Genomic DNA, 15,087 nt, shown 5'->3' with positions numbered 1-15,087 from the left:
GATATTCTTGTTCATATTGTGTACTTTTTCAAGAAGTAGCTGGCATGATGGTTTCCCACTGTAACTTGAATAGAACTGAGCTTCAGGCTGATAGTGTTGTACTTGTACAATTGCTGACAGCATTTGGTGATTGTTTCTCTTTTCTTTATGGAAGAGTAGGAGGAGAACACAAGCTGAGTGGTTAGCTTATAAAGTGTATTAAGAATAGATTTTAAAAAAACATTTCTTTGAGAAAGTTTAATTGTAGAAATGTTTGTAAGCTTTCATGTGAATATTTAAATCACATAATGTTTTGAGATTCTGTCTTACCTGTTACTGACAGGCAGATGATCAAAAGCAAACGCCGGCGCTAGAGGCTGTTAGCGCCATACTAGCGCCGGCATTTGCTACCACCCCATGATCAGAGCCCTTTAGCACGTGAAACAACGCGCTCGAGGGCTCTTAGCGCAAGTAGCTTGCAGATGCATGCTAATCAGGGCTTAACGCATTCATCCCCAATGATCAGCGTCCAGCGCGCCAAAGATTGGGTCGCTGGCTGCGACAAACCCTATGCCAGCTCCAAGCTGGCATTAGGGTTTGCTGATCATTGGGGAGGAATGGTGAGCCCTGTCCAGCATGCATTTGCATGCTGGCAGGTCCCCCATTCCCCCCTACAGCAAACCTGCCAGCGAGGGCAGTTGAGGACGTCCAAAATTTGGACATTTCCGTGACGGGGCAGATGAGGACATCCAAAATTTGGATGTTTCTGCAATGGGTATTTAAGGACGTCCAAAATTGGATGTTTCAATGAGAAAGACGTCTTTCTCATAGAAATATCTAATTTTGGACGACCTTAACTGCCCATTACAGAAACGTCCAAATTTTGGATGTCCTCAACTGCCCCGTCGCTATACCTCTGACACCCCCTTCTAATTTGGCCGTCCCTACAACAGGGCAGTTGAGGACGTCCATCTTCCAATTTAAAGATGGACGTCCTTCTCTTTTCATTGGTCTCCAGCCCAGATCTGTCAAACATAGTAACATAGTAGATGACAGCAGAAAAAGACCTGCACGGTCCATCCAGTCTGCCCAAGAAATGTGCCACTTTTTTGTGTATACCTTACCTTGATTTGTACCTGTCTTTTTCAGGGCACAGACCGTATAAGTCTGCCCAGCACTATCCCCGCCTCGGGAGGATTGTGCTGAGCGCATGCTCAGGCACAATTCTCCCGCACTTCTACCCCATAAAGAGATAATTGCACTGCTTAAATTTGCATGCATTATCTCTGATCATAGGTCTAATAGCGCCCAGCACTGTTCCAACACTATTTTAGAGTGCTGTTTGGAACAGCATGGGGCTTTTGATCATCTGCCTGTTAGAGATGCATCCAAGCAGCTGCCAGAGCACAGCAGGGGAGGGGAAGGGCAAACTAGCTTCAAGGCTTGACTGAGCTCTGGTTGCTCTTAATCATATGCAAAGTAGAAGGTCTGACTGTATTCAGCAGCTTGAACACTGGTAAAAAAAAAGTTGTAAAATGCTGTTCAAATGTGACAGTGGTGTTACTATGTGTAGATTTTCTTTGTAAATATTTTTATTTGTTCATTATTATACATTTTTCAGGAAGTAGCTGGCTTGATGATTTCCCACTGTAACTTTAATAGTGCTGAGCTTCAGCTGGAGAGCAGGAGTGGGCACAGTGTTGGTTAAGACTATACTTTCAGGGATCATTTCTATAGTTTATAACTGGAGAAATGCGTATGGAAGTGTTTGGTCTCGCTAACCACGAGGAAGAGCAAAAGTGTTTTCTTCTGAGCATGAGACAGGCTGCTAGTATTGTACTTGTACAATTGCTGGCAGCAATTGATGATTGTTTCTGTCTTCTTTATGGAAGAACAGGAGGAAGAAAACATAAGCTGAGTGGTTAGCTTATAAGTGGTATTAAGGAAAGATAAAGAATGTATGTTTATGAAAGTTTTTATATAGATTTATGATGTACTATTCTGTAAATATGTTATGGATGGATCATTCTGGGATTCTTTTGATCAAGTAAATATTATGTAGTAAGCATAGCAGCCAGAGGGGAAGGGGAAATAAGGTTCAGCTCTTTTGTGAGCTCTGTATGACTGTATTCAGCAGCTGAAACACTGCTAAATGTATCAAAATGATGTTATTTGTACATATTCTTGTACATATGTTTTATTTCTTCCATATTGTACATTTTTCAGGAAGTAGCTGGCTTGATGTTGTCCCATTGTAATTTTAATAGTGCTGAGCTTCACCTGGAAAGTGGGAGTGTGCCCAGTATTAAGACTATAATTTCAAGGATCATTTCTATAGTTTGTAACTGGTGAAATGTGCTTGAAATTGTAATGTGTTATAATAGCTTATTTGAAGGTGAGTTCTCCAGTTTTTGTCTTGTAATGTGTGTAAAGTATGCACAGTCCGGTTTGGAACTTGCAGTGTCTCCTCTAACAGTTTTCATAGCTAAGCAGCAGCCACAGCAATGCAGAGTATTGGGGAGGGGGGAAGTAGCAAATGAGCTAAATACAGATAAAGGTAACAAAATGCTGTTCAAATGTGATAGCGTTGATGCTGTTTGTAGATATTTTATATTTGTGTTATATTGTATATTTTTTTCAGGAAGTAGCTGGCTTGATGGTTTCCCACTGTAATAGTGCTGCACTTCAGCTGGAGAGTGGGAATGGGCATAGTGTTTATTAAGATTATACATTCAGGGATCATGTGTATAGTTTTTAACTGGAGGAATGCGTATGATAGTGATTGGGCTCGGTAGCTATAAGGAAGAACTGATGTGTTTCTGAGCATAAAACAAGCTTGTAGTGTTATAGCAATACTCAGTGTTTGATTATGGTTCCTCTTTTCTTACTGGAAAAGCAGGAAGAAGGAAACAGAAGCTGAGTGGTTAGTCTGTTACATGTGCCAAGAGTAGATTTAAAACATGGTATGTGATAGGTTTTAAATGTGTGCAATTATTCTCTGTATGTAAGGTGATAAGAATTGTTTGGGTGCAAAATAACTAGAAAAAATAATGGAATGGGACCAAATTTGGCATAGAATCTGTCATTTGAACCACGAGTATCCAAATTAGGGGCAGTTTTACTAAGGCACGCAGGCACCTACGTGCGTCCAACAGGCATCAGTTTGGAACTACCGCCCGGTTACCACGAGCCCTGAGCAGTAATTCCATTTTGTACGCGCGGCAGAAAATATTTTTTATATTCTACCATGTAGCGCAAACCAGGTGGTAATCAGCAGTGTACGCACGCTGATGATTACTGCCCAGTTAATGCATGAGACCTTACCGCTAAGTCAATGGCTGACGGTAAGGTCTCAGGCCCAAACTGGACGCGCGCCAATTTTTATTTTGCCACATGTCCATTTTTGGCCAAAAAGGGGGCCTTTTTTGCAGGTGCATTGAAAAATGGACCTGCGTGCGTCCAATACACGTGTCTACACCAGAGCAGGCCACGTTTTGGTGCACCTTAGTAAAAGGACCCCTTAGTGTGTAATGTATTCAAATCATTATGGAAACTAAAAATATTAAGACCTTATTTTCAAAACACAATTTTCAGATCATTAACTCAATCCTTGGTACTATCAAAATTTGATTACTGCAATGCAGTCTGTGCAGGACTTAAGACCTCGCTAATCAGAAAATTACAAACTGCTCAAAACACAGCAGCTTGTCTTGTACTTAAAGATACCCAATACTCCAACGCAACCCTGCTTCTGCTCCTTGCCACAGACACTGGGTACAGGTACATAAGTATTGCCATACTGGGACAGACCAAAGGTCCATCAAGCCCAGCATCCTGTTTCCAACAGTGGCCAATCCAGGTCGCAAATACCTGGCAAGATCCCAAAAAAGTACAAAACATTTAATACTGCTTATCCCAGAAATAGTGGATTTTCCCCAAGTCTAATTTAATAATGGTCTGTGGACTTTTCCTTTAGGAAGCCATCCAAACCTTTTTTTTTTTTTTTTAACTTCGCTATGCTAACTGCCTTTACCACATTCTCTGGCAACGAATTCCAGAGTTTAATTACACGAGTGAAGAAAAATTTTCTCCGATTCGTTTTAAATTTACTACCTTGTAACTTCATCGCATGCCCCCTAGTCCCAGTATTTTTGGAAAGCGAAAACAGACGCTTCACGTCTACCTGTTTAACTCCACTCCTTATTTTATATACCTCTTATCATATCTCCCCTCAGCTGCCTTTTCTCCAAGCTGAAGAGCCCTAGCCGCTTTAGTCTTTCCTCATAGGGAAGTCGTCCCATCCGCTTTATCATTTTTGTCGCCCTTCTCTGAACCTTTTCTAATTCCACTATATCTTTTTTGAGATGCGGCGAAAAGAATTGAATACAATATTTGAGGTGCGGTCGCACCATGGAGCGATACAAAGGCATTATAACATCCTCATTTTTGTTTTCCATTCCTTTCCTAATAATACCTAACATTCTATTTGCTTTCTTAGCCGCAGGAGCACACTGAGTAGAAGGTTTCAACGTATCATCAACGACGACACCTAGATCCCTTTCAGCAAACCAGGCATGTACTTGGGGCCCTCTCAGGTATTCTAATTCAGTGACTCGTAAGGTGCATTTTAAATAGGGATGACAGCCAAAAACGTTTTGTGCTGTTCCCCCCCCCCCCCCCCCCCCCCCCCCCATATCGTTTATCGTTCTGGAATGAATGTTGTCAAAAGTGTATACTCAACACAAAAGAGTGTGCACTACGTGCAAATAAGACCCAGAATTCCTGATAGTGCACGCATGCACAAGCCATCACATATGGATGGAGCCTCAGTGCAGGTGTGTGCACACTATCAGGAGAGGAGACAGTGTGCTCTTTTATTAGCAAATGACATTTTATCGTAAACAACAACCCATCCCGTCATTTTTACTCTGATAAATCAGTTGCTGACGCACTTCTTTTTATGTGTATATGTGTGGGGAGAGGGGTGGTGAGAAGAGGATAAACTAAAGCAGCCTGCAGAAGTATGTCTTCTTCCCTTCTTCTGTACACTGGCTTCTAGCTGTGGCAGGAGAAGTTGTGGGCAGTGCTTCTTACCTCATCCTCCTCTGTCAGCACTCCTCTCCAGTCAGATTTACACAGGCCTCTTGATGGGAGTTTTTGTTTTTTTTGTTACATTTGTACCCCACGCTTTCCCTCTCATGGCAGGCTCAATGCGGCTTACATATACAGGTACTTATTTGTACCTGGGGCAATGGAGGGTTAAGTGACTTGCCCAGAGTCACAAGGAGCTGCCTGTGCCTGAAGTGGGAATCGAACTCAGTTCCCCAGGACCAAAGTCCACCACCCTAACCACTAGGCCATTCCGAGTTTTAAAATGTATTTATATTGGAGTGGAGGAGTAGCCTAATGGTTAGTGTAGTGAGGTGAGAACCTGGGGAACCAAGTGCATTTCCTGCTGCAGCTCCTTGTGACCCTGGACAAGCCACTCAACCTTCCATTGCCCCAGGTACAAAAAGAATAGCTTAGATTGTGAGTCCAATAGAGACAGAAAAAGTACCTGCATATAAGATATATGTAAATATCTTTGATTGCACCATAGAAAGGTGGTATATCAAATCTCTCCCTTTATCCTCTTTTATATTGTAGCAGGAGGCCCAATGTGCTTCTTTGCCTTGGGTTCATACACAATCAAACAAACAGACACACACTCACATAAACGCACAGATATTTCAAACAATTCCGTAAGGTGTGCTCCACATGCTTTCTCCATTTCAGTGGGTTGCCTCAGGGACACCGAGAGAGGGACAAAATTCCCCGGGCTTGGCTTCCAAGAGGAGGCCTGGTGCAGGCAAGCTTTTTCCCGCCTGCCTGCTTCCAGATCTGTCCTCTCCCCTCCTCTTGCGTGCCACCAGGACCCAAATGATTACATTAGTAATGCGTTACATTAGTATCGTGTTATGGTCCCAGCTCCTGGCACGGACAGGAGCAGGAGAGGATAGACCGTGGGAGCAGGTAGAGAGGGGTTTGCCAGGCCTGGGTCCCTCCTTGGAAGCAGAGCCACTATTTTACCACTTGCATTTCTGGGGTGCCTAATTGCCTGATACCGCTCAGGGAGCATTTGCAATGTTTGGGCTGGGTTCCCTTTCTATAGGGACTCTTCTTTATTTTTATTTTTTTTTACTTCAAGATTTCCTTTGCAAGAGTCAGCTGAGAGACACGTGTTTTTATTTTCTCTTTCCCGCAGACCCAAGGGGTATGTGCCATTAGCACCAGCAGTGCAATATCTCTTCCTATTGGTTGGATGGATATGATTTGGGCCATGTATTAAAAAAAAAAAAAAAAAAAAAAAAAAAGCCGTTGTTGGAGCACTACAGTGACAACCAAAGCAGTCTGATTCAGATCCCATAGCAGCTCCTTGTTTTCTTGAGCAAGTCACTTACCTTGAACCCAATGGTTATAAGAGTAGCCTCCACTATAAGGGAACTAGAAATTAGGGTAGTCAGTCTTATATTTATTTATTTGTAACACTTCTACCCCGCGCTTTTCCACTTATTAGCAGGTTCAATTCGGCTTACATAATAGGTTTACAAGGTATCACAGATTGGATAACAGCTGTAATATAGCGTATAAAGAGGTGGACAACATAATGTGGATGGGTAAGAGAGGAAGAAGGTGGAGGTAGGGAATGGGAAGAGGGTGTATATTGGGATAGTGTGTTGTTCCCAGGACTGCTTCTAGTGCTCATGGACTGGGTCCGCCCAGTTTCTTTCTATTAGAGTCTATGCCGTTCCTTATCTGGATTTTAAAAAAACAAACAAACCAAAAAAAAGCAGCATTTTCTCAGTAATACAGAGAGAGTCAACTTTTTGTCCTACAATAAGCATATTTTTTTTCTGCTGCAGCTGTGCCCAGGAGTGTAGGAGTGGCCTAGTGGTTAGAGTGGTGGACTTTGATCCTGGGGAACTGGGTTCGATTCCCACTGCAGGCACAGGCAGCTCCTTGTGACTCTAGGCACGTCACGTAACCCTCCATTGCCCCAGGTACAATTAAGTACCTGTATATAATATGTAAGCTGCATTGAACCTGCTATGAGTGGGAAAGCGCGGGGTACAAATGTAACAAAAATAAATAGAAAGGTAAGGGGTGGGCTGGAGGGAGCGGCAGCACGAGTGGGGAGGGGCTGTGTGTTGCTATCCGGTTCTGCCCCAGGCCTGGCTCTGTCGGTGGCTCTGGGCTGCCTCTTAGTGATACAAATATTGAATTCATTTTCTCTGCTGTAAATTCCATGGTGATATGTAGAGAAGCATTTTCAAAAGTAAGTCTAACTGCCAAAGAAACATCCAAAAAAAGGTTCATCTCACAGCCATTTTTGAACATGAAAAACATTGGGGTTTTCTGTTTGAAAATATGTGAGAAAGACATCCTTAAGCTGGAGACATCTATCCTGAAGAACCGTTTTACAAACTGAAACTTTTAAATTATAAACAGGGGAAAACAAGGTACAAGGATATTTGTCTGGCAGCATTCTCATAAAAAGGGCCATACAGGAATCCTCTCAGAACAGTGTAGCCTAGTGGTTAGTATAGTGAGTTGTGAACTAAGGGACACAGGTTCAAATCCCACTCTAACTTTTTTATTTTTTTTGGTAAATGTTTCCTCCAGAAACAGAAAAATATGTACTGTAGCTGAATGTACACCACTTCAATAGCCTTCAGGGTCGTCAAGTCGCAGGAGGAATGTGAACGATTACAGGAGGACCTTGCGAGACTGGGAGAATGGGCGTGCAAGTGGCAGATGAAGTTCAATGTTGACAAGTGCAAAGTGATGCATGTGGGTAAGAGGAACCCGAATTATAGCTACGTCTTGCAAGGTTCCGCGTTAGGAGTTACGGATCAAGAAAGGGATCTGGGTGTCGTCGTCGATGATACGCTGAAACCTTCTGCTCAGTGTGCTGCTGCGGCTAGGAAAGCGAATAGAATGTTGGGTGTTATTAGGAAGGGTATGGAGTCCAGGTGTGCGGATGTTATAATGCCGTTGTATCGCTCCATGGTGCGACCGCACCTGGAGTATTGTGTTCAGTACTGGTCTCCGTATCTCAAAAAAGATATAGTAGAATTGGAAAAGGTACAGCGAAGGGCGACGAAAATGATAGTGGGGATGGGACGATTTTCCTATGAAGAGAGGCTGAGAAGGCTAGGGCTTTTCAGCTTGGAGAAGAGACGGCTGAGGGGAGATATGATAGAAGTGTATAAAATAATGAGTGGAATGGATCGGGTGGATGTGAAGCGACTGTTCACGCTATCCAAAAATACTAGGACTAGAGGGCATGAGTTGAAGCTACAGTGTGGTAAATTTAAAACGAATCGGAGAAAATTTTTCTTCACCCAACGTGTAATTAGACTCTGGAATTCGTTGCCGGAGAACGTGGTACGGGCGGTTAGCTTGACGGAGTTTAAAAAGAGGTTAGATAGATTCCTAAAGGACAAGTCCATAGACCGCTATTAAATGGACTTGGAAAAATTCCGCATTTTTAGGTATAACTTGTCTGGAATGTTTTTACGTTTGGGGAGCGTGCCAGGTGCCCTTGACCTGGATTGGCCACTGTCGGTGACAGGATGCTGGGCTAGATGGACCTTTGGTCTTTCCCAGTATGGCACTACTTATGTACTTATGTACTTATATCTTTAGGTACAAAAATCAAGAGTTACAGTGGGATTTGAACCTTTGTCTCTTGGTTTACAGTCCATTGTAGTAGCCACTAGGCTAATCCTCTGACCCAGGGGCGTATCTGCGTGGGGCCACAGGGTCCTGGGCCCCCGCAGATTTCGCCCTGGCCCGCCGCCAGCCCTCCCCCGCTGCCGTTTCTTACTTTTGCGCCGAGGTCCGCTTTCTCCTGGGCCTTTAAAAATATTTCTTCAGCTGGCGGGGGACCCCAACCCCCGCCAGCCAACCCGAGGTGACGTCTTTCGAGTTCTTCGTCCGCCGTGGCCGATGTGCTGGAGTTGAGCGGCTGAATCCAGTTCGGAGTCTTCAGTTTACACTCTGAATGGGAGGCTAGGGATGCACCTGGGAGACAAGTCCCTGTTCACACGCAGTGCTTGAGTCCTCGGGAACAGTATAGGGATACAGCTGGATGTCAGGTTTCTCATATAGTCCAGCGTTAAATCTCGCACCACACAGAGAGGTTCTTCTGTCTGTGTACCTCTTACTCCCTTGTATTTGCAATGGGCCCTCTTTGTTTGTTCACAAGAATCCAGGGTAGGAGAAAGTCCCTGGGCACTGGCTTTTCAGGTGCTTTTATGCTTCCTTCCACAATGGGCAAGGACCTGACTCCTGTTATAATGGGAGGAGGGCCGCCCTGTCAGTCAAACATCATCCTACAGAATGTTCCTCATGTGCAATATAAAGGACTATGTGTGTTGCTGTCTGATCGCCTTGCAGTGCGGAGGGTGAGCCCAAATGCTCAGCAGTGATCTGTTCCATTTGTCCTTCCTAACCTCCCCCAGATTCAGAGGGAAGCACGAGGAATGCAAATAGTTCAGTTGGGAGAAAAAACTTCTAGCTCACATTGTCATGTGTATTTTGTGTTTCATATTTGAGCGCCTATTTATTCATTACTGCACCAGTTGCAGTTAATGAAAGCGCAGCTTGTGCATATAAAGTAGGTATGTATCAGGTAAAATTATATTTAAATGTATATAATTTGTTGGGATTCTCTTTTACCTTTTATTTTGAGAGAGATGAGTTCTCCAGTTTTCCTTATGCCTGTGCAGTATGCACAGTCTGTTTTGCAACATGCAACCTCCACTCTTACAGGTTTCATAGCCACAGTGAGAGAGTATGGGAGGGGAGGGGCAAACTAGCTTCAAGGCTTGACTAACAGCTCTTAGTCATATGCTAAGTAGAAGGTCTGACTGTTTTCAGCAGCTTAAATACTAGTTAAAAAAAAGTTGTAAAATGCTGTTCAAATGTGACAGTGGTGTTACTATGTGTAGATTTTCTTTGTAAATATTTTTATTTGTTCATTATTATACATTTTTCAGGAAGTAGCTGGCTTGATGATTTCCCACTGTAACTTTAATAGTGCTGAGCTTCAGCTGGAGAGCAGGAGTGGGCACAGTGTTGGTTAAGACTATACTTTCAGGGATCATTTCTATAGTTTGTAACTGGAGAAATGCGTATGAAAGTGTTTGGTCTCGCTAACCACGAGGAAGAACAAAAGTGTTTTCTTCTGAGCATGAGACAGGCTGCTAGTGTTGTACTTGTACAATTGCTGGCAGCAATTGATGATTGTTTCTGTCTTCTTCATGGAAGAACAGGAGGAAGAAAACATAAGCTGAGTGGTTAGTTCATGAAGTGTGTTAAAAATAGACTTTAAAAAATACTTTTGACAAAGTTTGATTGTAGAAGTGTTTTTAAAAGGTGTCTTATCTGTTACTTATGGTCCAATGATCAGAAGCAAGACAGGCACTATGTAACTAGCATGTAAATGCATAGCCCCCCAACCCCCAGCAACATGGGGCTGGAGTTCTGGCACACCTCCAGTCCCCCTAGCCCCCTGTTGCTGGGGGGGGGGGTCCCCCCCTGTCCTGGCAGGAACTCCAACCTAACCCCCCCCCCCTAGCAACAGGGGGCTGGAGGGGTCCTGCTCTGGTCCACACCCCACCCGACACAGGTTCAGTGGGGTTGGAGATGAGGTGTCCAGCTCCCCAAGCCCCCAGCATGCCACCAATGTCCCTGGTGGCCCAGTATGTCATGGGTAATTCCCCCCCCTCCCCAACCTGGTGGTCTAGCAGCCCTTCCCCACTCCCTACCTGCAGCTTGAGGAAGGAGGTGGCCTCCTTCCTCTTCTATCGGTGCCGCTGCAAAATGGAGGCGCCCGGCTCCGGCCAGTGCATCCTGGGATGCGCTGGGTGGGGCTTCACACCATATAAGGGAGTCCCATGGACCTCTAGCCCCTGTGTTCGACATAGGTGGGATGCTGGGGGGGATTAAGGGGGCAGGAGACACACCAGATCTCCACTCCCCCTGAACCTGTGTCAGGAGGGGTTGGGGGACCTACCGGACCTCCAACCCCCTGTTGCTGGGGAGAGGGAGAAGGGTCGGGGTTTTATTTACCTGCAGCCCACTGGGCCACCAGGGACATTGGAGGGATGCTGGGGATGGTTGGGGGGGGCTGGAGACCCACCAGATTGCCAGCCCCCCCCCCCCCCCGCAACCTGTGTCGGGGGGACCGGAGGTCCACCAGACCTCCAGCCCCGTTTCGCTTCGCTCGAGCGGGGATAGTTGGGGTCTGTGTTTGACAGGTGTGGGCTTTTCACAGCCCAGACCTGTCAAACAAGTGCAGGAGGATTTGCATGCAATTATCTCTGATCATAGGTCCAGTAAAGCCCTGTGCTGTTCCAGATCTATTTTTAGAGCACTGTTTGGAACAGTGGGGGCTTTTGATCATCTACTAGAGAGGTGAGTTCTCCAGTTTTACTCTACCCACATGTATCCAAGCAGCTGCCAGAGCACAGCAGGGGAGGGAAGGGCAAACTAGCTTCAAGGCTTGACCCAGCTCTGGTTGCTCTTAGTCATATGCTAAGTAGAAGATCTGACTGTATTCAGCAGCTTAAACGCTAGTTAAAAAAAAAAAAGTTGTAAAATGCTGTTCAAATGTGACAGTGGTGTTACTATGTGTAGATTTAATTTGTAAATATTTTTATTTGTATCATATTGTACATTTTTCAGGAAGTAGCTGGCTTGATGGTTTCCCACTGTAACTTTAATAGTGCTGAGCTTCAGAAGGAGAGCAGGATTGGGCGCAATGTTTAAGGTTATGTTTTCAGGAATCATTTCTATAGTTTGTAAGTGGAGAAATGTGTATGGAAGTGTTTTGTTGTGAGTGTGAACCCAGCTGTTAGCATTTGATCTTTTCTTTTATGGAAGAGTAGGAGGAAGAAACATGAGTTGAGTAGTTAGTTTATGAAGTGTGTTATGAATAGATTTTTAAAAATGTATCTTTGAGAAAGATTAATTGTAATGTAACAAGAAATAATTTATACAGTTGGGGATATTGCTCCAGAGCACTCGCTAATATTTATATTTAATAATTTTTATTGGTGACATCGCACAAACAGGAAATAATACAATCTTCCAATCTCAGTACAATGTGTATATCAGTATCCACCTTAAGTCAGATTTACACTTGTCTATGCATCATCACATTTAACATTTTCAGAACTACCCGTCCCCTCCCCTCCCTAACTTATTAGCAAGATATAATGTCTTGCATGGAAGTACATCTTGACCTTGAAGGTTGCACAAGCAATAAATCGTATTTCCCATGTGACAGTCCCCCCCTACCCCCTCCCCTTCCCCTTGTGAGCTGCTTAGATATTCAAGATATAGCTGCGACCTCTGGAAGGCAAGGTCAGCCACAACGGTTCCCATTGCATGCGAAATTTCTCACCCGATTCAGTATCCAGGGAGTGGACACCACATCTCTCAAGTTTCATCTGATAAAGTAACTGTGTTCTCCAATATACCACTGGAGGTTTCGAGTCAGACAACCAAAACTTCAAAATGGTGGAGATCCCATATAGTGTCGCCAAACACACGAAGCGCCTGAACCCCCGGGGTGGCAATCCCGAAAATTTATATTTATAAAACAATAGGAGGGGATCACAGATCACTGTGCACCCCCACATTTGTTGTAATGTTTGAGTGATCTCGCCCCAGAATTCCTTTACCAAGGGACACGTCCAAAACATATGTCCAATACCAGCCTCCCCTCCACCACACCTAGGACAGGTCCCATCACAAGACTCTATCATACGTGCTGCCCTCTTAGGAGGTATATATGTTCTTAATAAAAATCTGTATAGTCTCTCGCACTGTATGACCGATACTTGCAATCCATACAGTTTTTTTTATAAAGTCCTTGCATATGTCGGTCGTAATTGCAGCTTCCAGGTCTGTTGACCAATCTTGGGCCAAGCGCACATAATCTATTTCAGAGGTGGAATCCTTTAATTGCTGGTGATGGAACCTGAGGGGGACTGATAACTGGGCACCCAGTGAGTATGTCTCCTTCAGAGTGTCTATTACATCCTCTGTTAGGTCAGTCCACTTCAGGGATGCTATATAATGTTTCAACTGAAGGTGTTCAAAGTAATTACCTCCCTGTATCCCAAATTCCTCCACCAGTGTCGGAAGGGTTTTCATTTTCCCTTCTTCATCAACTACGTGTGACAAATAAAGGATACCCCTCACTGCCCACTGTCTGAAGACGCTATTCCCCTGTCCCGGTGGGAAGTCGGGATTGTTCATAATAGGCAGTAGAGGAGTGGTTTTTGCCGTAAAGTGATGTTTCCTACACACCCACCGCCAGGTGTTTCTAAGGGATTGCAACAGGGGGTGCTTCTGAAACGCTCGTGTAGGTAATCGGTTGCCTGAATGTAATAAATAACTGAAATGTATCTCCGGAAAGATAGATGTCTCCACCTCAGTGACAGAGAACTCTTGTGTACCCCGATACCAATCGTTAATATGACGCATCGCACTGGCGATTGCTAAGTTCCGCACGCTCAGGAGTCCCATCCCCCCCTGTTCCCTCGGGGTTGTAATCACTGTCATTGGCAATCTGGGGCGTTTCCCCTTCCATAATAACCTCTGAATCTGCCTGTCCAAGGCTTTTTCATCCTTTCCTTTCAAGTACAGGGGTAGCTGTTGAAAAAGATAGAGCCATCTCGGGGCTATAAGCATATTAAAGAGAGCAATGCGTCCCCATAGAGATAAAGGTAAGGTCTGCCACAGAGATAATCTATGTTTCGTACTTTCCATCATGGGACCTACGTTAATTCTGTACAGGGAGGACATATCCCGTGGGATCATTATTCCTAAATACTTTAAAGCCTGGTCTGCCCATTGCAACGGAAAGGTTCCCTGCCACCTCTCGCGAACAACTTCATCCATTGCTAAGGCACAAGACTTCTGTAGATTTAAGGAAAAGCCCTATATCTCACCATATTCCTTCAGAAGCTCTAGGGCTCCTTGCAGTGAGGGCCGGGGGTCTCGCAAAACCAGAAGGATATCATCTGCATACGCTAAGGTTTTGACCTCCATCCCTCCCAACTGTACTCCTTTAATCTCTCCAGCTCCATTTAAGAGCCGTATCAGGGGTTCCAATGATAAATCAAACAGGAACGGGGACAAGGGACACCCCTGCCTCGTGCTTCTCTTGACGGGGAACCACTCCGATCGATGTCCATTTGCTATAATCTGTGCCCCCAATCCTGCATACAGCGCCCTAATAATTTGCATGGCTTCTCCCGGGAATCCCACCCATTCCAGTAGTTGTAGCAGATATCCCCAATTGACGTGGTCAAATGCCTTAGAGGCGTCTAGGCTCACTAGCATGAGGGGGTCATTGTTACTTTTACAGCTTGCCATGGCAAGGAGGATCTTGCGAATGTGTGAAACCGAGTGGCGCTTGGGTACAAATCCCACCTGTGCAGGGCCTACCAAAGCTGGAATATGTTCTGCCAATCTGTTAGCCAGAATCTTGGCAAGTAGTTTAATATCTACATTGATGAGCGATATTGGGCGATAGGAATCAGGATCAGTTGCTACTTTCCCAGGCTTTGGTAGCAACGTGATTAGGGCCGTATTTTCATGTTTCGGGAACTCCCCTCTCTCCGTCACCTCCTGAAAATAGTCTAGTAAAATCGGAATGAGGGCCAGTTGTAGTATTTTATAAAACTCTCCGGAGAAACCGTCAATCCCTGGCGCCGAATTATGTTTCAAACCACCGATAGCCCTCTGTAGTTCTCTAGGCTGTATCGGCTGAGCTAATTGCTCCCGAGCTTCTAGTGTTAACTTTGGCATCCCTGCCCTAAGTAAGAGTGCCTCTACTACTTGTTGTGGGGGCGGACCAGATGAGTTATATAGGTCCTGAAAATATGCCTGTACAATTTGCAAAATGTCAGTTGTTCTATTCCTAAGCTCTCCCTCTTTATTCCTCAGGGCCGTGATAGTGCGGTTCCCGGTCCATGGCCGGACCAACTTTGCCAATACACTCCCTTGCCTATTGCCGTGTTTGTGTAATCTGTACTTTTGATATAT

The 15,087-nt window shown here is 44.7% G+C and overlaps 1 protein-coding gene, 2 non-coding genes and 1 pseudogene across 7 annotated transcripts in view; all 4 read left to right on the top strand.

Moving 5' to 3' along the window:
* Positions 1-15,087, top strand: part of TCAIM (T cell activation inhibitor, mitochondrial) — a 115,740-nt gene that overhangs the window by 63,399 nt on the left and 37,254 nt on the right. The window lies entirely within an intron of this gene.
* Positions 1,686-1,902, top strand: LOC115460795. Its single transcript, XR_003940581.1, has one exon. It is a non-coding gene; the product is annotated as a small nucleolar RNA U3 (small nucleolar RNA).
* Positions 2,700-2,904, top strand: LOC115460800 (annotated as a pseudogene).
* On the top strand, positions 10,108-10,324 carry LOC115460798. The gene has a single exon (XR_003940584.1). It is a non-coding gene; the product is annotated as a small nucleolar RNA U3 (small nucleolar RNA).

This window comes from Microcaecilia unicolor, chromosome 1 (genome assembly GCF_901765095.1).
Source record: "Microcaecilia unicolor chromosome 1, aMicUni1.1, whole genome shotgun sequence".
In the NCBI taxonomy this organism is placed as follows: Eukaryota; Metazoa; Chordata; class Amphibia; order Gymnophiona; family Siphonopidae; genus Microcaecilia; species Microcaecilia unicolor.
Note: the sequence above shows the minus strand (reverse complement) of the source record. Positions and strands in the feature narration are given on the sequence as shown.